The sequence below is a fragment of the Myotis yumanensis genome, unplaced genomic scaffold (assembly GCF_028538775.1).
Source record: "Myotis yumanensis isolate MYYU_CA2020_CCGP unplaced genomic scaffold, mMyoYum1.0.hap1 SCAF_3, whole genome shotgun sequence".
Taxonomy (NCBI): Eukaryota; Metazoa; Chordata; class Mammalia; order Chiroptera; family Vespertilionidae; genus Myotis; species Myotis yumanensis.
Window position 1 is genome coordinate 122,951,522 of NW_027223754.1, and position 26,287 is coordinate 122,977,808.

General features: G+C 40.8%; 1 pseudogene; it reads right to left on the reverse strand.

Moving 5' to 3' along the window:
- Nucleotides 1-425: 425 nt before the first annotated feature.
- Nucleotides 426-1,681, reverse strand: LOC139006317 (keratin, type I cytoskeletal 18 pseudogene; annotated as a pseudogene).
- Between the last annotated feature and the right edge of the window lie 24,606 nt (nucleotides 1,682-26,287).

The following is a 26,287-nucleotide window of genomic DNA, read 5'->3' on the forward strand; positions in this document are numbered from 1 at the left end:
GAAGACATAGAGGGATCACATAAAATTCATTGGTGATAGATTTGGGAGGTGGGAGAAAGAAAAGCAGAGGAATCTCTGGGATTGGATGAAAAGTAAAATGGATAGGCCCATATTTCTTTTACATTGTTAACAATGAACATTTACAGCACATAGAGATGGTATGCCGGAGAAGGAGATAACGTTGAGGGGTTCTAGTGAGAGACTGTGCCCTGAGGGATCTGACAAAGGGGATTACTCTGATATTCCAAAGGTATGCTATTCTAGATGCAAAAGGCTCAGTTCAGGTAAAGACTGTCTTTGTCAAGGAAGATACTGGCCTACGACAGGACTACCCACCACGACTGGCCTTTAATTAGGAAGTTGTTTTTTTCAATGATCTCTGAACTTTTATTGGCCTCCTGCCTCCCCCTCCCCAACAGGGTGCCTTACTTCTGCTGCCCTTCATGTCTCAGAACTTTGGTGTAGTTGACCTCAGACATCACTTCGCTGTCCACAATCCTGCAGTTGGTGGTCTTTTGGATGGATTGTATGGAGTGGCTGTTGTCGAGGGCATCGCCAAGATTGAAGTCTTCCTCTTCTTCCAGCAGGCGGAGGTAGGTGGTGATCTCAGCCTCCAGCTGGATGTTAATAATCAGCAGGGCCTCTTACTCCTGGACCTGGCACTTCCCCTCTGCCCGAGTCTGGGCCAGCCTTTGAGCTATTCTATCTGCATGACATAGCACATCGCCACTCCCTCAGACTGTTCTCCAAACTGTCCTTCAGATTTCTCATCAAGTCCAGGCCGATCTCCAAGGACAGGACCCTATGTCTCAGCTCTGTGAGTGTCATCTCAGCAGCTCCTCTCAGTGGTCTGTGAGGTGACCACTGCGGTGCTCTCCTCCATCCACTGGGACCACTACTTGTCTAGCTCCTCTCGGTCCTTCCGAGCCAGCGCATCATACTGGGCCCAGATGTCTGCCATGATCTTGCTGATGTCGTGAGATCCAAGGGCATCCAACTCCACAGTCAACCCAGACTTGGCAGTCTAATTTACAGACCATTTACTTCCTCCTCGTGCTTCTTCATGAAGAGCAGCTGCTCCTTGAGAGCCTCGATCTCTGTCTCCAGCTGAAACTGAGTGACATTGGTGTTATCAGTGACCTTTCGGAGCCCATTGGTGTCACTCCCCACAGACTGGTGCATGGCTAGCTCCGTCTCATACTCCACTCAGCCAGCCTTCAGCAGCAAGATGGGCATTGCCAATCTGCAGAATAATGCAGGTATTGTCCACAGGACTTGCAAAGATCTGAGCCCTCTGGTCCTCGATGGTCTTGAAATAATACCCCCAGTCTCTGACCTGGATCCCTTCTCCTCCAAGTGTTCCTGGATTTTGCTTTCCAGTCCCTAATTATCAGCCTCCAGGTTTCGCACCCTCTCCAGGTAGGAGGCCAGATGGTCATTCAGGCATTGCATAGTCTCCTTCTCACTCTGGATGCCCCTATACTTGCCAGACCCCTGGCCATCCTTGCAGCCAGGCCCCCAGATTCCCAGCTGCCCTGCACACTGCTGCAGTGGGGCTCAGAGATCTGGAGGCCAAGCCCCTAGAGCCTGCATATGTGCTGGCCATGCTGCTGCTGGGTGACTGCACGGAGCCCAGGGTCCAGTAGTTTGTGGAGAAGCTGGAGCAGGTGCTAAAGCTCATGTTGTCCAAGGAGGAAGGTGAGAAGCTGAGACAGGTTCAAGCGCCAGTCAGGAAGTTTTAATTTCAGAGCATCCTATGTGGTTACTTTCAGTCTCTGAGTGTGTAAGCCCTGACATGCAGGCCTCCCTGGGCTTGTCAGGTTTAGTATGCGGCCCCTTTTTGTTCAAAAATTGAAAGGCACAGATTGTCATTCTGAATAAAAAAGAGCAAGACCAAACTATATGCTGTTGACAAGAAAAGCAGCTTAGATTCAAAGAAACATAGAGATTAAAAGTAAAAAATAAATAAATAAAAAAGAAGGAATTCCAGTTTCAGATATGACATGTAAAGAGCTTATAACATTCGTCACTTCCATCCTCATATGATAAAAGCCGAACAAACTGAAAATAAGTGGCTTTTCTTAGACTCATCAGAAAACTGATGTCCTAGGGCAAAGCACCACCCTAAAATCTGGAGAGACAGGTGAATGCAGAGAAATCACATCCTCTATCTGTTTAGCTAGAGAGGAAGCTGCTGCTGCCATAAAATGGTAGGAACACTTAAATGATAATTTTGATGAATTGCTGGAGGCTCAATGTGGGGAAACTTGAGAGTGAGAAACTCCTGGGGGTGCAATTTCATGGGCTTTATATTCAGGAATCCCACCTGATTCTCAAGGTGAGGATCTAACAAAAACTCCCTCATGGCTCTAGCCGGTTTGGCTCCATGGATAGAGTGTCGGCCTGCAGACTGAAGGGTCCAGAGTTCGATTCCGGTCAAGGGCACATGCCTGGGTGCATGTTAGATCCCCAGTGTGGGGCATGCAAGAGGCAGCCAATCAATGATTCTCTCTCATCATTAATATTTATATCTCTCCCTCTCCCTTCCACTCTGAAGTCAATAAAAATATGTTTTAAAAAAAACAAAAAACAACTCCCTTATGTTTCAGGCAGAGATGAGGGGGAAAGTAACTATTTATATAAATGTTCAGAGCATTCTCCATAACAAAAGCCTTCTCTCCAAGGGGCCAACTTTACCATAGTCTTATCAACCTTGGGGGAAGGGCAGTTAGCCAATTCCAGCTCCCTATAGCCTTCCTGCCTCACCTAAATGCAAAAAAGAGACAAATAATAAAAATAACTTCTGAAGGTTACAGCCCAGAGACTCAGGCACACTAAAACTCTGAGATTTAATCATAAGATTATAGAATGCTTCTCTTCCCAGCACCTCACCACCACCTCAACAGGGCTCCAGCAGAATAACAGCATGTTACAACTGAAAGAGCTGAAAAACACGAGGTCACTTGAGGTAATTGAAGTCTCTGGCACCTAAGCTACAATAAATTTTCAACACAGCCCAACTCCCAGCCAGATTAATATAAAACCTCACACTAAAGGCCTATTTTATTAGTTCTTATTAACTAATACATTATGCCTGCTTTAATAAGAAAGTACAAGGCATACCAAAATGCAAGAAAAAATCAGTCTGAAGAGACAAAGCAAGCATCAGAACCAGACTCAGATATGACACAGATTTTGAAATTCTGAGATAGGGAATGAAAAATAACTATGACTACCCTGGCCCATGTGGCTCAGTTGATTGGGCATCGTCCAATGCCAGATGGATTCCCAAATAGGACACATGCCTGGATTTCACACTAGACCCCCAGTATGTGGTGTGCAGAGGTAGCTGATTGAAGTTTCTCTCTCACATCAATATTTCTCTCTCCCTTATTCTTTCTCTAGAAATCAATAAAAAATATTTTAAAAAATAACTATAATTAATATGTTAAGGGCTCTAATAAAAAAGACATGCAAAAACAGATAGATAATGTAAGCAGAGAGATAAACATTCTAAGAAAGAATCAAAAGGAATGCTATAAATAAAATATACAGTAGCATAAATGAAGAATGCCTTTAATGGGTTCATCAGTAGACTGGATCCACACAGCTGAGAAAAGAGTAGGCAAGAATGATGATATGTCAATAGAAACTTCCCAAACTAAAATGCAAAGAAAAAGAACAGAATATTCAAGAATTTTTGGAACAATTACAAAAGGTAAAACATATGTGTACTTGGAGTTCCAGAAAAAGAAGAAAGAGGAAAAGGAGCAGAAGAAATCTGAGAATGGCTGACACCAAACTACAGAAAGTTCAGAGAATACCAAAAAATCTGTATATAAGCATATCATACTAAAACTACAGAAAACCAAGGCAGAGGAATTCTTGAAAAAGGTTAGAGAAAGGTGAAGGAAGGACATCTTACCTACAGAACAACAAAGATAAAAATTACATTGAACTTATCATCAGACACCATGCAAGCAAGAGAGTGAAGTGAAATATTTAAATTTTGAAAGAAAAAACCTACTAACCTAGAATTCTGCATTCAGCAAAATATTCCTTCAAAAATAAAGAATAAATACTGTTTTAAGAAAAAACCTGGGAAAATTTATCACAGTAGGCCTGCCCATCAATAAATGTTTTAAAAGACGCTCTTTAGAGAGATTAAAAATGTAATAGGTGAGAAACTTGGATCTATATAATCAAAGGAAGAACACCAGAGAAGTAATAAGTAGAGTAAAATATTTTGCTTTTCTTATTCTTAATTGATCTAATAGTTAACTATTTGTTCAAAGTAATAATAGTCACAATGTTTTGGATGATTATAGCATATAGATAAGTGAATAACAGCAATATTATAAGAAACAGGAGGGAGGAATTGAGAATTATAAATATAGATATATTTGAAAGTGGACTTAGAATTATTTATAAGTATATATTATAAACTCTACAATAACTACTAAAATATTTTTAAAAGAAGTATAATTGATGTTAAGAGATAAAATGGAATCATATAAAATGCTCAATAAAAATTAGAAAAGGCAGAAAAGATTTTTAAAAATAAAGAGTAAATGCAACAAAAAAGACTTTATAAATACAGTAGGTATTAATCCAACTATATAAAAACACTTAAAATGTTAATAGCAAATATAGATATTAAAAGACAGAGATTGGCACTATGGATAAAACACAAGACCAAACTATACGCTGTCCAACAGAATTCCACTTTAAATATAAAGACACCAGTAGATTAAATTAAAGGGGTAGAGAAAGAGATACCATGCTAACACTAGTCAAAAGAAAGTGTAGTTCTTTTGCTATATTAATTTCAGACAAAGCAGATTGCAGAACAAGATAAATTATCAGGGATAAAGAAGGACATTACATAGTGATAAAGGGCTCAATTCCCCAAGAAGACACAATCCTTAACTTGTATGAACTGAACAACAGAGGCAGTCTAGCCAGTGTGGCTCAGTGATTGAGAGTCAACCCATGAACTAGGAAGTCATGGTTCAATTCCTGGTCAAGGCACGTGCCCGGGTTGTGGGCTCAATCCCCAGGGGGGAGGTATGTGCAGGAGGCAGCTGATCAATGATTCTCTCTCATCATTGATGTTTTTGTCTCTCCCTCTCCCTTCCTCTATCTGAAATCAATATATATATATATATATATTAAATGTGAGGCAAAAACTTACAGAACTGCAAGGAGAAATAGACAAATCTGTTATAGTTAGAGACTTACAACTCCTCTTTCAGTAATTGATGGATTCATAGGCAGAAAACCAACAAGGATATAATTAACTGAAAAGCACACTTAATCAACTAGATCTAATTGGCATTCTCTAATACTACAAAAGTAGAATACACATTCTTCTCAAACTCATATGGAATATTTAGCAAGATCTACCACATTTTGGACCATTAAACAAACCTTAACAAATTTAAAAGAATAGAAGTGATACAAATTATGTTCTTACCACAATGAAATTAAAGTAGAAATCAATAACAGATTGGAAAATTAATTAACAGTAGCTGGAAAATCCCCAAATAGTTGCAGATTAAACATCGCATTTCTAAATAAAACATGGGTGAAAAAAGTATGAAGAGAAATTTTAAGATATTTTGAACTAAATGAAATACAACTTATCAAAATTTGTGGAATGCAGTGAAAGCCATGCTCAGAGAAAAATTATAGCATTGAATGCATATATTAGAAAAGAAAAAAGATCTAAAATCAATAATCTAAGTCTTCACCTTAGGAACCTAGGAAAAGAAAAACAAATTAATTTTAAAGCGAGATATTAATAAAGATGAAATGTTCATGCATTAGAAAACTCACTATTGTTAAGATGTCAAATCTCACTAAATTGATTTATAGGATCAACTTATTACATCAGGCTTTTTGGTAGAAATAACAAGTTGATACTAAAATGTATATGGAAATCCAAGACAATTTTTTAAAAAGAAGATAGAGGTTGGAGTTACACTACATGATTGTAAAACTTACTAAAAAGCTTTAGTACTCAAAGCAATGTAATATTAGCATCAAGATGGGCATATATATTATTGAAACAGAATTGAGGGTCCAGAAATAAAACCTTATATTTATGGCCAACTGATTTTCAACCAAAGTAAAAAAACAATTCAATGGAGATATGATAATCTTTGCAACAACAGGGGCTAGGATAGGGGATATTCATATGCAATAAAATAAACTTTAGATTCTTCTCCCACATCATATACAAACATTAACTCAAAATGGATCATTGCTCTAAGTGTAACAGCTAAAACTATGAAACTTTTAGACAAAAACAGGAGAAAAATCTTTGAGAAATCTTTATGGCTTCAAAACAGGAGCCATAAAAAATGGATAAAATTGCACTTTATTAAAATAAAAACCTTTGTGCTTCAAGAAACAACATTAACACAATAAAAAGACTAGCACAGACTGGGATAAAGTATTTACAAAACATGTATCTGATTAAGGGTTTTAAATGTGAGGCAAAAGTATCTAGAATATAAAAGAACTTTTCCAACTCCATAATAGGTAGACAACTTGATTAAAAAATGGATAAAAGGCTGAAATAAACATTTCATCAAGGAAGACTTATGAATAGCTAGTACACAATGAAAAGGTGCTCAACATATTTAGTCGTAAGGAAATGCAAATCAAAATCATAATGTGATACCACTGCATACTCACTGCTATACTCAGAAGCACAGTATTGATGAGGATACAGAAAAACAGAGCCCTCACACATTCCTGGCAGGAATGAAAATGGTACATTTACTTTGGAAAACTATTTGGTTGTTTCTTTAAATTAAAATAAACTTACCCCAAACCCAGCAATTTTACTCTAAGGAATCTATCCAAGAGAAAGTAAGACATGCCCACGAAAGACTTGTAGGTAAATGTTCATAGCAGCATTATTTACAGTAGCCCCAAATTGGAAGTAATCCAATGGCTACCAGCTGGTGAATGGATAAACCCAATGTGGTATATCCATGCATGGAATACTACTCCGCAATAAGAAGGAACAAAATACCTGTACATGTTACGACATGGCTGGACCTAAAAAAAAATCCTTAAAGAAGCCAGATGCAAAAACTATATATATTATATCATCTCATTTATATTAAATGTCCAGAAAAGGAAAATTATAAAAACAGAAAGCAGATCAGTGATTACCTGTGGTGGGGGGTGGGAGTGGATATTGACTGCAAATAAATTTAATAGAATTTCAGGATGATAGCCATATTCTAAGACTGAATTGTGGTGACGACTGCGCAACTCTATACATTTATTAAAAATAATTAAATTGCACACTTGCAATGGGTGAATTTTAAGCTTTGTAAATTATATCTCAATAAGTCTATAAAAGAAAATCTCACCTGCCAGCATGGCTCAGTGGCTAAATGTTGACCCATGAACCAAGAAGTTACCAGTTCTATTCCCAGTCAGGGCACAAGGCCCATGTTTTGGGCTCAATCCCCAGTAGGGGGCGTGCAGGAGGCAGCCAATCGATGTTTGTATCTCTCCATCCTTCTCCCTTCCTCTCTTTCTAAAAATCAATTTTAAAATAAGCAAAGAACATCTGATGCTCAGTATTGATTCAGCAAGGGAGATGTGGCCTCTGGAAGATCAAAGACCAGAATAACAGCTCCTCATTTGTGTAGACAAAGACATCCTGCTACGACAAATTCTCTCTCCCTCCTCCCGACCTACACTGACTGGATGCACTCTAGCCTTAGCCAAAGCCAATACTGTTCAGCTGTCCATCATCCCTGCGGACTCTGAGATTTCACTGCCAGGATTTCTGGGACAGTGCACCAGGCTTGCCACTGCTCTGTACTTTTTAGCATCATGATATGGAGATATCTCTGAAACCAGTAATAGTCCATGTGCATTATAAGTCTAACAAAAATAAATTCTTATCTACAACTTTGGCCTTTACGAAAGAACTGAAGTGTACCTTACATAAACATATTCTGGATGACACTTTCTACCCTAGCAGGAATACCTACCAAGCTTCTAAAACATACTTGATATTTACCCCCCAGGAACAAGTGTGTGTGTGTGTGTGTGTGTGTGTGTGTGTGTGTGCGCCAGGAAACCTAGGTGGAAGATGAGGGTTGTGAATATGTAATAATTTAGCATCTGAGCTTTTGAGTTTTACTTGAGTAACATATCTGTGAAGGAATGGGTGACATCATCACTTCCTCTCCCAATTTGTTGGCTGGTTTTGGCTTTTATTTTTTTTCAAAGGAAAGCATTTCTTTGGGATTACAGCTGGCTGCCTCAAAGAGAGATCAAACAGTACTTTCCCTGCTGTTGTTGCCTTTCTCTTTCACTCTGGACCCAGTCAGCAGCTGAGTGTTCCAGGGCTCCAGAATTCCTACTCATTTCATGTTTCCTTAACTATACATTTCTAGATTCTCATTCATTTCACAACATATGTTTATTAAATTCCTTTTAAGTGCAAAAGTGTCTTACAAGCTAGGGGGGATGTAGAGATAACAATGAATGACTCTGTCCTGGATCATTTACAATGCAATTAAAGCAAGAGGTAGATAAGGTGTGTACACAAATAATTGAACTATTAGGTGACATGTGACAGAGATACAAAGGAAGGGAGACGCTTTTTAGCTAGAACAATTGGGAAAGTCTTAATGGAGAGCCTGCTATTGAAATCAGGGCCCTGGATATGACTTTGAGTGGCAGAGCTGAAGGAAGGTGGGAATTATAAGTAGAAAGAAGGATGTGTGCCCAGAGGAAGAGGATTTTAGAAATGGGAGAGCACGAGTATTGGGGAAAAAAACAATATCACTTTGCTAAAGCACAAAATTCGTATTATAGGGCAGTAAGCAGTAGCAGGTAAGTCTATAAAGTTGGAGACAAATCATGTGGACCCTGACTACCAGTTAAGATTTTGATTCATCTCCAGACAGGCAATGTTAACCTTCTCTTAACTCCAAAGGCATTTAAATAAAGGAGACACAGACTCAGGCTCCAACTTGACAAGATCCATAACTTACACCTGGAGAACTTTCCAATATGATCACAAAAATATGGATGTTGTACCAAATGACCTTTAGGCCCCATCCGGGCTGAAACTGCGAGCTTGGTGCTCTCTGGGAGGCCATGAACAGAAATGAACTCCTGCCTTTTGGTGCCCTGCGTGAGCAGAGCTACACGTGGCTCAGGGCCTCCTGGAGAGGTGCCAAGGGCATGTTTGCTCAGAAGTCAGTCCCTTCGGAAGCTTAGAAAATGAGGATGACCTTTGCATAACACAGTCCCTAGTGTTTCAAATACCAGGTGGGCTGGTCACCACTGCTGACATAATGATAGGCAAACATGGGTGTGCACCTGCGCTGCTTTCAGATCTGTCTGATCACTATTAATTCCACTGTGTAGAAAAAGATCCTTAAGTAACCCCCATCCCCACCCCCACTCCTACCCCACCCCAGGAACAGGGATGCCCAGGCAGACTTTCAGAAGAGTTTGAGAAGACTGACAAATGTGCAAAATCTTTATTCACTTTCACTCCAACTATTGTTCCCTAGAGTCTGGACCACTTGGGCTGGCTGGTGCGATAAATGCAATGCACCTGCTGAGGCCAGAAGTCCTGCGATTGAAGCAGAAGGGAAAGGGAGAGAGGGGATTTGTGTCTCAGAAAGAAGAGAGAGGTGGGAGATGTGATGTCAGACAGACATTTTAAACGATCAGGTGGGAGGAGGGTGGGAGGAGGTTAATAGTGTCATTAAACACACACACACACACACACACACACACACACACACACTTGGCTAAGGCAATAACTTCTCACAAATCCAGCAGCACCATCTGGAATGGCCCTGAAATGGCAAATGATGAGGTTAGGTGCTTGCCTGTGACAGTTGAACTGAGCTAATGTAGAGACAAGGAAAAGCAGCACAAAGCATGCCCCCGGGACTGTGAAGACACCTTCTGCTGCAATCAGAGCAGAGCTCAGACTGAGTAGATTCAATTAACTAAACTTCCCTGGTTCTTTTCCTAGCTCAGCCACTTGACAAGCTGTATTTCACTTTGGCATCTTTTTCTTCAGCTGATTAAATGGCATGACATCCCATCTACCCCCAAAGCTCTCCATCTCTCTGATTCAGTCCATTTCACTACCTGGGCTCAAAGTACTGGGTGGGCAAAGGTAGGTTTACAGTTGTGAATGCATGAAAACAGTTTATTCTTATGTTATTATTTATTGATTACTGTATTATTTTCCATACAAACAATTGTAAACCTACTCTTGCCCCACTATGTCTGTTAAGAATCTGAAAAAAATCAAATGGTTCAGGAGACTTTAAATATTTTGAAGCCAAAAAAAAACAACCCCTTTATATTAAAAAAAAAAAAAAAGCAGAAAACTGATCAGAAAGTTGACTTGATTTATAGTCCATGTGCATTATAAATTTATTTTGGGGCATTTTATTTGATTGTATCACAAATACCCCATTTCTAAAGGTAGAAGAGGTCCTCTAGTGCCCTTTTAAGAAATAGTAGAAAAGGGAAGTACACTTAGAAATAATATCTCAACAAATACTTAAACTGCAAAAGCATGGATTTCAAATGAAACTATCTGCAGTTTAATTTGACTTGTAAAGGTAGTTAGAGCCATAGCCAATTCTACAGGTCAAGTCATTGTTTTTCTTAATCCTCTCCAGCCTCTAAGCTCCTCCACAGGAATGCCTCGCTCATTCCTGCTCCTCCTCCTCCTGGATTTTGCACCGTATTAATGGCATCATTACCCACCCAGCCAAGAAATATGTATTGACTCCTTTTCCTCACCCCAAACTCTTTCAGTCACCAAGCCCTACGGAGCTGGTCTTCCACAGGTGCAGTAATTGAAACCTCCTGTTTCCCACCCTGACCTCTGCTGACTTCCTTCGAGCCTCATAATTGCCCATCTGAGCGGTGGCACAGCCCCCAACATGAAACACGTTCATTTATTCGAGGCATGCCTTTTGTCCTGGGCTCTCCTTTAGACCAGATGACACTGTGGTGAGAAAAAGAAAGGCCCTAGGCTCAGGGAGCTTATATTCTAGTGGGAGAGCCAGACAAGAAAACCACTAAATAAGATGATTGTAAGTTATGTTAAGTTCTAGGAAGAAAATAAACAGAGAGAAGTGAAAGGGAAAGAGTAATGGAGGAGAGAGACCTCACAGATAGGGTGAAGAGGGGAGGAAATGGGGAGCTGAGGTGGGAAGAGGAAGAAACGAGCCTTGCCCGGAGCTTCCCAGGAGGAATAAGCGACGTGTAAGAGAGACTGAGGGACAGAGTGGTTCAGGGTGAGGAAGATAGAGCAAATCGTGGAAAGCCTTTTTGTCCACAGATTGGGGTTGGGGAACTTTTCCAACTGCGAATGGGTACTAATGGGTAGGTTTTAAGCAGGAGAATAATATAATCTGACTGTGTTTATAGGAAACTACTCTGATTAGTGTGTGGTCAGTGGATTGGAGGGGGACATGAGAAAAGTGGAGGGCTCAGTTAGGAAGCAACTGCAATGGTGTGAATGAGAGAAGATGGCAGCTTGGGCTGGAGTGATGGTGGAGACGTGGAGAGAAGTGAATGGGTCTGGGGTATATTTTGGTGATAGACCAGACTTGATGGATTGGTGTGAGGGCATAAAGGAAAAAGAGGATGTCTAATGGGGTGTGGCTTAGGTAACTAACTTGATGCTGATGATTTGCTATCCTGAGAACCATGAGGGAAAGAACAGGTTTTACACAGGCAAGTAAAGGTCAAGAAGGCTTTTAATTATGGGATGTGCGGGTCTGGAGAGAGGGCAGGCTGTAGTCATCCCTGAATAGATCCTGTTTATTGCAGTGGGACTAGGTGAGATCAGCTGACACAGTAGTGGAGGGGGATATAGTTAGAGGAGGAAAGAGAAGAGAAAGGGAGAGAAGAGAAGGCCCAGGACTGAGCCTTGAGATCCTCCAATATCCACAGGTCAGGAAAAGAAGGGAGAGCCAGCAAAGGAGGCGCTAATCTTCACTCCCCTCATCCATCCTTCCCACTGAGGTCAGGGTGATCTCTCCATATTCAGATCTGATCGTGACTCATCTGTGCTTAAAACACTCTGAGGTCCTCTAGTGCCCTTTCAAGAAAATCTAACCCCTCAGATGATAGGCAAGTTCCTTCACAATCTAGGCCTGACTTTCCTCTCCGGGGTCATCTTCCTTGCCCCGCTCCCCCCTTTATTGTAACACATTAAAATTGTGTTATGGTTATCTGGGTGCACATCTGTCTCTGTTACTAGCTGTAACTCTGAGAGAAGGATTATGCCATTATTAACTCTGAATTTTCAATGCCTGCCATATAGTAGGTGCTCAATGATATTTGTTGAACAACAGGAATGAAAGGAGAAAGGGAGGGAAATAGGAAGGGAGGGAGGAAGGGAGGGAGGGAGGGAGGGGGAGGAGGGAGGGAGGGAAAGGGGAGGATTAGTCTTTGTCAACCTTCAAAAAAGAATACATGACATTGTCTGGGCCATCTTCCCAGGCATTTTTGGAGACTATGAAATCTGGAGTGGAATGAAAAGAGCCCCATCTTGAGGTAGAAAGATGTAGGAACAGACCCATTCTGAAGTTTTTCTGGAAATATAAACCACTGACCAGGCAAAGCTGGAACTTACACCTAGGCAACCTTTAAAGAAGCCAATCAGCAGTAAGGATATCTGGAAATCAGTTAACAATAAAGAGTATTTCTCCAATTCTTCATGGGCAGATCAGAACGAAAAACCACTGAGTCATCTGATGTCGGGGCTCAGCAAGGTATAAGCTGTTATTCCCCTTTGGCAATAAAACCGTAAATACTTGAGACTTCATACCAGTGGACCTTGAGAATTTACTAGCAGGTTTTAGGTCCTTTCATATCATACATATCACATCAGTGATAAAATGCTGCTGCTCGGCCTGGGGAAATCAATTGCTCCCACCTCGACTGCACCTCAGGAGACCCCCAAGGGGGGCCCTCACTGTGGGCACTAGCACTCCCAGTAACTGGTGACTGATGTGTCAGCTTCACAGGCCTCTGAACTTCACAGCAAACGCACGTGGATCTCAGCAGCAACCAGCAGCTCTGCTGATCAATAGTAAGATGTCAACCGGTAATTGCTCTGTTGTCATTTGAGTGTTTTTGTTTTACAGTTTAACAAAGGAAGGAGAACGTGATGGACATGGAGGACAATTTAAACACTGTACTGTCCCCATGTGGCATGTCACTGCAGAGAATATTTTTATTGTTCTTGTTTCTAGGAGTCCTATTGTTTCAGAAAACATACAGGTTTGATTTGTGTGTGGAGCGTCATATTCCATCTGCTTACTTATAAAAGACCCAACTTACACTGTGTGCCATGGTTTAGTTACAACCACTAGACAGCATGTGTAATAGGAAGAATGGAATAGGAGTGAAAAGACTGAGTTTTTATCCCAGCTGTATGATCTCAGGCAGTTTTTCTTTTGAACATTGGATTTCTGAAATATGAAACAGGGGATAATTTTCACTGTATTCCTCTCTCAGGCTGTTGTGAAGAACAAATGAAATAATGTACACAAAAGCATTTTTTTATTTTTAAGAAAATTTTATTGAGGGCTAATTTACACACAATGAAATCCATAGATCTTAATGTTCAGTTCAGTGAGTTTTGACAAATGTATATACCTGTGTAACCAACACTTCATTCAAAACACAGAATATTACCACCACCCCAAAAGTCACTCAGGCCTCTCCCCAATAAGTGCTCCCCAGCCCTGCTTCAGATGCAACCACATCTCTGATTGTTTTTCACTGTAGATGATTTTTTGCCTATTCTAGAATTTCAAATTAACTGAATAATATAATATGTATTCTTGTATATCTGGCTTCTTTCACTCAGCATAATGTCTGTGAGATTTATCCAAATTTTTACTTGTTTGTATCTTTTTGTTACTGAATAATATTCCATTATTTATTCACTAGAGGCCCGGTGCACAAATTCGTACACCAGTGGGGTCCCTCGGCCTGACCTGGGGGATTGGGCCAAAACCAGCTCTCCAACATTACCTGAGGGGTCCCAGATTGTGAGAGGGCACAGGCCAGGCCAAGGGACCCCACCAGTGCACAATCAGGGCTAGGGAGGGATGCGGGAGTTGGCCAGCCAGGGAGGGACCATGGGAGAGCTCCTGGGCATGTCTGGCCCATCTCACTCAGTCCTGATTAGCTGGACCCCAGCAGCAAGCTAACCTACTGGTCAGAGAGTCTGCCCCCTGGTGATCAGTGCATATCATAGCAAGCGGTTGAGCAGCTTAGCATATCATTATCATATTACACTTTGATTGGTTGAATGGATGACCAGACAACCAGACACTTAGCATATTAGGCTTTTATTATATAGGATTCTCCATTTTAAGAGTGTAGTTTGATGAGTTTTGAACAATGTATATACCCTGTAACTATCACCACAAATAAAATAGAGCATTTCCATTATCCCCAGAAGTCCCCTGGGGACTTCCCACATCCATGACCCTAGGCACTGCTTGTTTTTCTTTTTATCACAATACTAGAGGCCTGGTGCATGAAAATTCATGCACACAGGAGGTCCCTCAGCCCAGCCTGAACCCTCTCACAGTCTGGGACCCTTGGGGGATGCCCACCTGCTGGCTTAGGCCTGCTCCCTGAGAACAGATGATCTAAAAGAAATAATCATATCCTTGAGTAAGGATTTTTTAAAAAAGGTAATGGTCGCATGAAAATTCACTGCTGGCAGGGCTGAGGAGACTGGGTGCTGCCATCTTGTGGCTGTGTGTGCCACCATCTTGTGAGGTTGTGATGGTCAATTAGCATGCTACCTCTTTATTATATAGGATTATATAGGGTGTTTGCCTTTTCTAGAATTTCATATCAATGGAATCATACACTGTGTAGTCTTTTGTGTCTGTTTTTACTTACTATAATGTTTCTGACTTCAAACACATTGTTACATGTATCAGTAGTCTTCCAATGAATTAATATATCACACTTTGTTTATTCAATAACTGATGGACACTTGGGATGTTTCCAGTTTGAAGCTATCTCTCTCTATATATAAGGCTAATATGCGAAGTGTCCCCTTGGGAGTTCGACCGGGAGACTGGGAGTTTGATTGCTCACTATGATGTGCACTGACCACCAGGGGGTGGCGAGGAACAAAGGAAGGCCCTGGCCATCAGCTGACAGCCAGGGAAGGGAAGCCCTGGCTGGCAGCCAGAAGGCCCCGATCAGCCCTGATTGACGGCCAGACCTAGGGATCCTACCCATGTGTGAATTTCATGCACCAGACCTTTAGTAATGAATAAAGGTGCTAAGAAAATTCAGGTACAATTAAGTCTTCCTGTAAACATAGGTTTTAATTTCTGTTAGACAAATATATGTAAGAGTGGGATTGCTGAGTGATATAACTCTATAAAACAAAATTGTCAAACTGTTTCCCAAAGCAGCTGTATCATTTTCACATTCCACCGGCTATGTATGAAAGTTTCAACTGCTCCACATCCTTATCAACACTTTATATTGCCAGTCTCTTTAATTTTGGCCATTCCAGTGGGTATATATACTGAGTGGCCAGATTATTATGACCACCTGACGTTTGTAGGCAAATTAGCTATAATTTCGTGCTGAAGTTGCTAGAGGGCCAGACCATTATAAATAGGGAAGCGGGTTGTTTACCATGACAGTAGAAGTGACTTTTTTCTGAAGATATGGGTAAACAACGTGATTTAACAGCCTTTGAACATGGGATATATATATATACATATACACACACTAAGTGGCCAGATTATTATGACCACCCCATCAGTACTTCATTGGGCCACCTTTTGCCTTCAATACTGCGGCGATTCTTCTTGGCATTGACTCCACGAAATGTTGAAAGGTGATGCGAGGAATCTGACACCATGCCTGATGAATAGCACTGTCCAGTTCTGTGATATTTGATGGTTGCGGAACCAGCTGCCTGATGGTTCTTTTAACTTCGTCCCACAAATGCTCAATTAGATTGAGATCTGGTGATTGTGGGGGCCACCTAAGCAAGGTAAAGTCTCCCTCATGTTCTTGAAACCACTCCTGCGTAATACAAGCACCATGGCATGGCACATTGTCTTGTTGGAAGAAGCCACCTCCATTGGGATATGCCATCAACAATGACAGGATGAACTTGATCAGCAATGATACTTAGGTATGTTGTGCTATTCAGATGTTGTTCCACACGAATTAAAGGGCCCAAATCATGCCAGGAAAACATGCTCCAAACCATAACACTGCCCCCACCAGCTTGAAAGGTTGTACTCATGCATGTGGGGTGCATGCTTTCATGCTGTTTCTGCCAAATTCTCACTCTGCCATCTGCATGATGCAACTGGAAACGTGATTCATCGGACCACATGACTTTTTTCCAATGCTCGACTTTCCAATCCTTGTGTTCCTGTGCGAATTGGAGACGGTTTATCTTGGTAACGGCAGACAGCAAAGGTGTTCGAACAGGCCTTCGGCTTCCATATCCCATACGATGCAGTGTACAAATTTGCCTACAAACGTCAGGTGGTCATAATAATCTGGCCACTCACGTTCAAATATATCCCACGTTCAAAGGCTGTTAAGTCACGTTGCTTACCCATATCTTCAGGAAAAAAATCACTTCTACTGTCGTGGTAAACAACCTGCTTCCCTATTTATAATGGTCTGGCCCTCTAGCAACTTCAGCGTGAAATTATAGCTAATATGCCTACAAATGTCAGGTGGTCATAATAATCTGGGTATGATATCTCACCGTGGCTTTACTTTGCCTTTCCCTAATGACTAAAGAATGCTGAGCATCTTTTTATGTGCTTATTTGCCATTCATATACAGGGTAGGGGCAAAATGGGTTTACAGTTGTTTGCATGGAAAATAATACAATAATTAATAAATGTTAAAAATAAACTGTTTTGCATACTCACAACTGTAAACCTATTTTTGCCCCACCCTGTATTTTCTTTATGAAATGTCTACTTAAATCTTTTGCACTTCTTTTTTTAAAAAATATATTTTATTGATTTTTTACAGAGAGGAAGAGAGAGGGATAGAGAGTCAGAAACATCGATGAGAGAGAAACATCAATCAGCTGCCTCCTGCACGCCTCCTGCTGGGGATGTGCCCGCAACCCAGGTACATGCCCTTGACTGGAATCGAACCCAAGACCCTTCAGTCTGCAGGCCGACGGTCCATCCACTGAGCCAAACCGGTCAGGGCTGCACTTCTTTTTTAAAAAAAGAATGAGTTTTCGTCTTACAATTTAATTATTAAGAATTATTTTTTGGGTGGATACAGGTCCTTTATCAATTTATGTTTTGCAAATATTTTACCTAGTCTGACTTGCCTTTTTATTTTCTTGACTCTGCTTTTCAAAAGCAAACATTTTTAATTTTGTTGAAGTTTAATTCATCAGTACTTTTGGTTTGTGCTTTTTGTGTCCTAGCAATGCCTACCCAAGGTTCAAAATTTTTCTCCTATGGTTTCTTCTAGAAGTTTTAAATTTTTACCGCTACAGTTAGGTATATAATATTATGAGATTTTTATGTATGTTGTGACATAAGAGTCTAAGTTAATTTTTTCTCCTATGGCTATCCAATTATTCCAATGCTATTTATTAAAAAGACTACCATTCCTCCCATAGAATTGCTAACTTTGACAAAATTAATATATATAAAGGTCTATTTCTGGATTTTCTTGTCTATCTTTTTTATTATTTATTATTTTATTTATTTTTTTATTGATTTCTGAGAGGAAGGGAGAGGGAGAGATAGAAACATCAATGATGAGAGAGAATACTTGATTGCCTGTTTCCTGCATGGGGGATCGAGCCCATAACCCAAGTATGTGCCCTTGACTGGAATCGAACCCTGGACCCTTTAGTCTGCAGGCCAATGCTCTATCCACTGGGCCAAATCAGCTAGGGCTTCTTATCTATCTTTATTCTAATATCATACTATCTTGATTACTGCAGCTTTTAATATGTCTTAAAATCAAGTAGTGAAAGCCCATTCGAATTTTCTTCTTTTTCAAAATTGTCTTGATCATTCTAAGACCTTTGAATTTCCATATAAATTTAAGAATCAGCTTGATATCATGTTGAATCTAAACAATTTGAGGACACCTGATACCTTAACAATATTAAGGTTTCTGATCCATAAGCATAGAGTTTTCAGTGTAAAGGTCTTACACCTATTTTGGTAAACTTATTGTTAAGTATTTCATGTTGTTTGGCACTATTATAAATTGTATTATCTTTATTCCAATTTCCAATGATTCATTTTTAATTTATAGAAATACAATTGTATTGTGCAATCTTGCTAAAATCTAATTAGTTCTATTCACATTTTTGTAGATTCTTTTTTGTACTTCTATTTACTTTTTGTAGATTTCATTTTTTTCTATATGCAAGATCAAGTCAACTCTAAATAATGATTTTGTTTTTTCCTTTCTGATTGATTTCTTCCTTTCATTTTATTTCTTTTTCTTACCTTATTGCCTTACCAAAAAGATCGGTTATAACATTGACTAGAAGTGAAGAGAAAAGACATCCTTGTCTCTTCCCAACCTTAAGGAGGAGGCTACGGTTGTTCACTGATAAATAAGATGTTAGCTGTTGATTTCTCATAGATTGCATTCATTAGTTTGAGGAAATTCCATTCTATTCCTACTTTGCTGAGAGGTTTTATCATGACTGAGGATTTAAATTTTCTCAAATCCTTTTTTATGCATCTATCAAGATGGTCATATGGGGGTTTTGTTGGCTGTTATTGTGATGAATTACATTGCTTGATTTTAAAGATTAAATCAAAATTTTATTTCTGGATAAACTCCACTTTGCAATGATGCTTATTCTATTATGGTTGAGCATCGACCTATGAACTAGGAGGTCATGGTTCCATTCCCGGTCATGGCACATGCCAGGGTTGTGGGCTCAATGCCAGTGGGGGGGGGGGCATGCAGGAGGCAGCTGATCAATGATTCTTCCTCATCATTGATGTTTCTCACTCTCTCTCTCTCTCTCCCTTCATCTCTGAAATTAATACAAATACATATTTTTAAAACAAGAATGTTGGCTTTTTGTCCTGGAATGTAACTAAGTTACTAGCAGATATGTTTGCTCTTTTAAGACTTGCTTTAAAACTTGATAAAGTGGGTCCAAGCAAAGCTCTACTATAAAGGATGACCTTTTTAAGAACTCTGCCAATGTCCTTTGTATTATCATTTTTCTCGGTTCTGGTCAGTGGAATGTGTGAGCTCTGGGAATTTCTTGGCCTACATATTTCTGGTGATTATTTCCTCAGCTTTGTGTATTTTTGTCCCACACCAAAGTATATAATTAGGTAAAGACCTGAGGAGACCCCGTGCACTCTGCGGCTGTCTGGAGCTTCTCTACAACATAAATTCTAGCTTCCCTGCACTCCGGTCAAGTGAGACTGCAGGATTTCCTTGATCTGCATCACAGCCTGTTAACTGCCTCCAGTCAGCAAATTGGGGCAATCATAAGGCTCACAGTTTATTTCTCTTCAGAGTTCTGTACTCCCTGTTGTCCGATTCCTTCTAATTCTTTAGGGCAGGAAGGCAGTTCCCAAGGTAGTTGATTATACTCTCTGTCTCTTATACTCTCGCACATTAATTCTCATAATAACCCTCTGAAGTGGATATTATTATTATGCTCATTCTATATGCGAGAAAACTAGGCATAGAGGAACTAAAAATGTCACCCAAATTAATATTCCTGGTAAAGGTTGGAAGTCTGGCCCATGCTTTTAAGCATCATAATATATTGCTTCTCAAGAAAGTATTAGGAATATAAAAATCTCTAAAGCACACTTATATATTTTTAAAAAAGAGTAGGATGCAGCCCTGATCCCAAATTTAAAGAGGATGAATGCAAAGCATGAGCTATAAGTAGGAGGTATCTTCATGCCTACAGAATGGCTTGGGCCTTGACTCAATCACTGCAGGCCAGGTGCAGCTGGGGTAGATGTTCCATAAATACTAAGACACCACTGCCAGTGCAGGCAGGAGGGTGAAGCATGCTTCCAATATAGAAGAATGCCCCCTTGGACTGACCTTGGCACCATGGCACTTCAAAGAGCGATGTGTTCAATTAGCTCAGCCAGGCTGAGAGTCAGCACTTTGCAAGACAGACATAATTGTCTGGAGAGCAAATCAGAGAGCACACCTTGCAATTAGAGAAGCTGCTATGGAGCCAGGAAAGTCGGGGTTCTATAAAAAATGGTAACTGCTGACTGCATAGAGTGGTTACTATCTCACGAGTAAAGGTAACAGACCCAATGCCTGGCTTACTCTGCTTCACATTGTGAGAACGGTCTCTATTCATCATCCTCAGACGCGCTTCCTCCTGGCAAGGAATGGGGTCTTCACAGTTCATCAAGTCTATGCTCCTGCCTCTCCAAACATCAGTCCTAGATTCTCCAGAAATGTCAAGTGTTCGGGAGGTAAATGATAGCTTGCATAGTAAATGTTTACCACCATCCTTTTGAAAGTAATAACTATAGAGATTCCCTAAAGAGTCATCTATCCTTTAATGATTGATTTTTTTTTACTCAATTTCTTATAGAATTAATTTCTCAGCTATAATAACTCTGTACTGGGCATTTGCTCAGTTGAAAAACACTCTGCATTCTGCACATTTTTCCACAAGAGGTTTGAAAACACCTTGTCTTGGTTATCCAATACCTTGGCAGCAGACTGCATTTTATAGCTCTACTCTGAGACATGTTTTCATGCAGACAGTCAGCTTTTTAGGCCCAAATGTCTCTCTTAAGTCGATCTATCTTCCTTTTGTGTGACGATGTTTTGGGCTTCTTTCCTTCCTTAGGATGAAAGATGTACTCTCCACCTGTGCCAGTTATTAATTTAATGTCTTTCAGCTCTAAACCCACCTTGTTTATCTTGCTTCGTAATACTGGAGCTGAACTCCGCGGGCTGTGTGTCTCTTTTGCCAGCTGGCTTGATGTTAGGTTTTGACAATAGGAGTGTGGGAGGGACAATGCAAGGCTGGGAGAGGGGTCTTCTTATGGTTTCTGGTTTCTGGTTTCAGTGTAGCGGGGAGCAGATCAGTATGCAGGTGCCACAGCAGCGTTTTATAGACCACAGGCTGCACTTTGAGGTTCAACGGTGGGTGTCCTCAGGCAGTTTCCTCATCACTGTGCTGCAGGCCACATGTTCCTGTGAGAACGGGAAACTCTTCTCAGAGGTCTGAATCCAGCAGTTCAGGGCCCTTTTCTCTGAGTTTCTAAGTCTTTTCCTTGTTCCTGTCCCCGAGTGCTAGGTGTAGTGGCTGCCTTCTGCGGTTCTTGCCTCTCTATCCCTTAGCATTCTCTTGTACCTCTTTTAATAGTTAACAACCCTTGAATGTTTAACAAGCTTTATATGAAAATTTCCCTGTTCAAAGTTCTGCTGATTTCTGTCTCTTACCTGGGCTCTGACTGACAGCCAGCTAAGAATGTTTAGTGTTGATTTTTATTTTTTGAAACATGGCAAGAACAAAAGACTGTTGTGTGTGTGTGTGTGTGTGTGTGTGTGTGTGTGTGTACATTTCTATAGGTTTAAAGTGACAGTTTATCACAGTGGTTAGGACCACAGGAACTGAGGCTAAAATGGCTTTGCCACTTCCTAGCTGTGTGTCTTTGAACAAATTGTCTCTTGTGCCTCTGTGTCCTCACTGTAAAATGGAGGTAAATAGGGTTGCCAGAGAAAATACAATATGCCCAGTTAAATTTGAACATAAACAACACATAATTTCTTAGTATAAGAATGTCCCAAATAGTGCATAAACACCCATCCTATGTTTTGTATTTGCTAAATCTGGCAACCCTAAGAGTACATCATAAAAGGCCAAAAAAGTGGTTATGTGTGAAAGGCATGGAACAGACTTGGTACATAGCAACACCCACTAGTTAGTTATTCTTTTGTTTGTTTGTTACATGTACCAGGACAGTCAGGGGTACTCTGCTGTGGATTGCAATGTTCCTGTTTCATTTTATTGTTCCATTTAGCCACAGTGGCCATAGCCCACCTTTCCTTCTTCAAAGTAGCAGGAGGAAAGCAGTCTTTTTGGCGGGAGTGGCCACTGATCAGGTCATAGTATGTGACTACCCAAGGTAGCTCAGTCGGAGACTGGGCATCCATCGGTGAGGCAGGCAGCAAAAGGCGTGCTGTCCAATAGAGTAGTGGGAATGAGCCAAGCCAGTCAGAATTCAGGCTGGAGACTATGGAGAAGATGGACCAATGAAGACGGAATGGAAGAAGAGCATATATACAGAGATGAGGTTTGTCATGAGAGACGTTAAAACGGAGATAAAGAGGGCAGGTGTCCTAAAACTCCTGAAATCCTGATATGTTTTCCAGTTCCAGTTCTCATGCAATCCTACAACAAACCCCTTTTTCTCTTGAGATAGCAGAAGTGAGTTTTTGCTCCTTGCAAATAACACTCCTCTCTCTCTCTCTCTCTCTCTATATATATATATATATATATATACACACACACTGGTGCCTTACACTACCAGTTTTCACGTTTATCATCCTCCTTTGTCCTCTTTCTTGTGACCCACCCCCAACACGGTGGTTAAGAATTATAAAATTTATTAATTCACAATATTTAGGCTGTGTTCTAAGCACTTTACATATATGAACTCATTTAGCCATTGACTCAGATGCACAATCAGTCAATCAAGTAGATTAACATCCCTACTCCTTTAACAAATTAATTTTGGGAGCTGTTAGGGAAGGCAGGAATACAAAGTTGAGAAGCACAGAGTCTGAAGAATAGGGAGTCCAGGCAGGGCTTATGTGGAGATAAGGGACAATCTACTAAGTAAAGGTCAAAATTGAGGTATGTGTAAAACATACTCAACTAATGGGCTTTATAGGAATTACAAATTCACCTGCTGATAAAGTTACTTTTTTTCTGAAAAATACAAAGCATTCTCATGCTTTCAAAGTATGAGAAGGGACAAAATTTTCCTTTTCCTTTTTTTCTTTCACTTCCAGGCATCAAACTACATCTCATAGTGGTGTCATGTGACTGTTCTGGAGAATACAATCATGGAAAGGTAGAAGGAACACAGAAAGGTAAGAGCCTCAAGCAGCAGGAGAAGCAAGGTATTCTATAGGTGAGGCCAATATGAGTACAAACATATTTTTAAAAGTATATGCATATAGCCCTGGTCGGGTAGCTCAGTTGGTTAGAGAGTTGTCCTGATATGCCAAGGTTGCAGGTTTGATCCCCCCATCAAGGCAAATACACGAATCAACCAGTGAAAGTATGGACGGAGCAACAGATGGATCTCTCTCTCTCTCTCTCTCTCTCTCTCTCTCTCTTTCTCAAATCAATAAGAAGTATATGCATGTATAATTACTGATAAATCCCATGCATATGTGCATATAGGTACATGAATACATGCATACAGACATATATCAGAGACACACTGAAGCTAAGTGAATTGCCACAGCTATAATGCTTAGACAATCACCAAACAACTCCCCTCCAATGGATCACAGAATTGTGTTTTCCATGACATCGAAATTTGTGAATTGATAAATTATATAATTCTTAACCACCGTGTTGGGGGTGGGGTCACAAGAAAGAGGACAAAGGAGGATGATAAGTGGGAAAACTGGTAGTGTAAGGCACCAAGATGTAAGAAAACATTAGAGACCAAGAACTTGAGAAATCCAGTGAGAAGACTCCCGGGGAGTGGGTGGCACTCGCTGACCCACTGGGAAGGTCTTGAGCATTTATTGGCTCAGAATATGTCAACCTCAGTGCACCCCCTAGTGGAACTCAGTGGCTTGTGGCCAATATGAACTACTATATGGTAATGTGAGACAACAATTGTTTCTCTTGTTGAAGAACTCTCTGTGCCCTTTTTTCTCCAGGCCTTGACTCCTTGAAAATATGCAGTATACACAGGGATCCCTGACTGAGGAGAGTCAATACCGTTATAAAACCCCCAAGGAAAAATGTCTCACTTCCTCCTTGATCAGTCATTCCAACTATTCACAATTTTTCTTTTTGATGGAGTGGTAATGTACCACGCAGGGACTATTGTAGGTCAGGCATGGAATGCTGCTGCTATGTACTCACAAACATTTATTGAGCCTATCATGCACAGGTACTGCGTTAGCTATACTGTACTAACTTCATTCTAGGCTGTGTTCTAAGCACTTTACGTATATGAACTCATTTAGTCATCACAACAGCCCTGGGAGATAGGTACTGTGTTACTGACGAGGAAACTGAAGCACAGAGATGTCACACAGCCTGCTGGTGATCTTGGCAGAATTTGAACCCAGGCTGCCTGGCTTCTGAGTCTATATTCCTAATCACTATGACATGGATAGTGACTACAAATGTGTAGCACAGGCCTTGTCCTCGGAAAATTTAAGTCTAGTGGGTGTCTTCCTAGTTTATTATCCTTTCAAAATGGGGGCTCCAAGTCACAGCTCCTCCTGCCCTATCATTTCTTAAGCAGCTGTTGGAAACGAAGCCTGTACTCCCTGCTCAGGCTCCCACGGTGGCACAGGCCAGTCCCCACACTAAGTGATAACCGCATGATTTTCTCTGGCTATGTAATAACAAAGCTTCAATGGAAAATTGCTTTATGATGATGTATTCAATCCAGGAAAATCATGTACAAATTAAACCACACTTTCCCAGGGAATCACACCATAATTGCAGGGAGGAAATCTGTAACGTTCTTTAAAAGGAGTCTGGGCAGATCAACATATTTGGTCAAAAAGCAAGAGATTCAGTGGAAGAACTCCAAGCACAAGGCCGTGGGCAGTGTGCACCACGGTTTCAGTGTTTGCTGTTTCTGATAGAGCAGCTACTCACATCCGAGCCTTGGTCCTCTGTGATCCAAATCTGAGCAAAAGTTCTCCCAGAGTGGATTAATGATCCGAGAAGAGAGCAAAAAGCAACTGAAGGAGTAAAAATAAACTGCCAGACCAGACTGCACTATTGATAGAGAGATCCTATTTCCAGTGGTTCAGATGCCAGAAAGGGAAGGACGAATATTCACTCTGCAGGTGGATGAAATGCTAGAGTCCCCAGGTTGCAAGGTAGTAACGTAAACTCAAATATCAGGGCCCACTACAGCCTCTGGCACCTGTGATACCCACCATCTCAGCAGATAGCGGGCCCTGCCTACATCTCACAGGCACTGAACGGTGGCTGGGCTAGGGCCAGGCAGGCTTGGGCAGTCAGATACCATGACTGGTCTTGAATGTGGTGGGGATTTAGTTCCTTATGCAGTTCAATTTTGTATATTCCTGGGCAAGAGAACTTGCATGGCTGTGTGTTTAAGTGCTGGGCTTTAGATGTGAGTTTACATCCTTATTAGCTATTTGACCTTGGATATGTGGCAATCTCTCTAAGGTCTAGCTTGCTTATTTGTGAAATGGGGTTGATAATGCCATGGAATTGTAAACTAACACATGTATATATAGTTGGAAACTTTGTTCTGTTATTAAGGCATTCATATTCAGGGATGGTTTATAAGACCTGTGTTTCCAAAGAAAGGTGCAATGGTGTTGTAACAACAGAGCAGAACCAGCTACTAAAGCTTCTGAGCTGGAAGGGATTTGGGAATTCACCTGAGATGGGAAGGGTGCTGAAAGGAGGAAGAGGGTGAGAAGAGAAGGTGAGGGATTGAGGAATTCCAAAGACACATTTCATCTGAGTTGAATTCATTCACTACTAAATCTTCCTTGAGTATCTACTATGCACAAGGCACCATGCCAAACATTCTCATTGCCCTAAACATTGCTAGAGTCCAGTAGGGTAGATATGAAATGACCCATCTTGTCATAAGTCTCATGAAAGAGCTTTCCTAAGGACAAGTCCATGTCTGCCTGGAGGGAGATCAATGAATGGTGACCTCTATATAACCTCTCCCCTGGCAGGTTGCCTTGCCCATCTGCCTATCTTTCCTACTGTTAAAGATCTTCAAGGCAAGCAATTTCATAGCTGCCCTTGGTCGCCAACTTTGTGTCTTAAAACTGTAACAGGAAATTCTTCTTAATGTCTAACTGAAAGATCTTGTTCTGTAGTTTAAATCCGATCCCTCCCCTGTTCTCAGCAAAGATAAAGAGCAGCTGGCCACCATTTTCTGCATGGAAACCCTTTAGGGGATTGAGGACTATTATTAAGTTCCTTTTGAGCTCTAGATGCGATTACCCATTTGGACTGACAGAG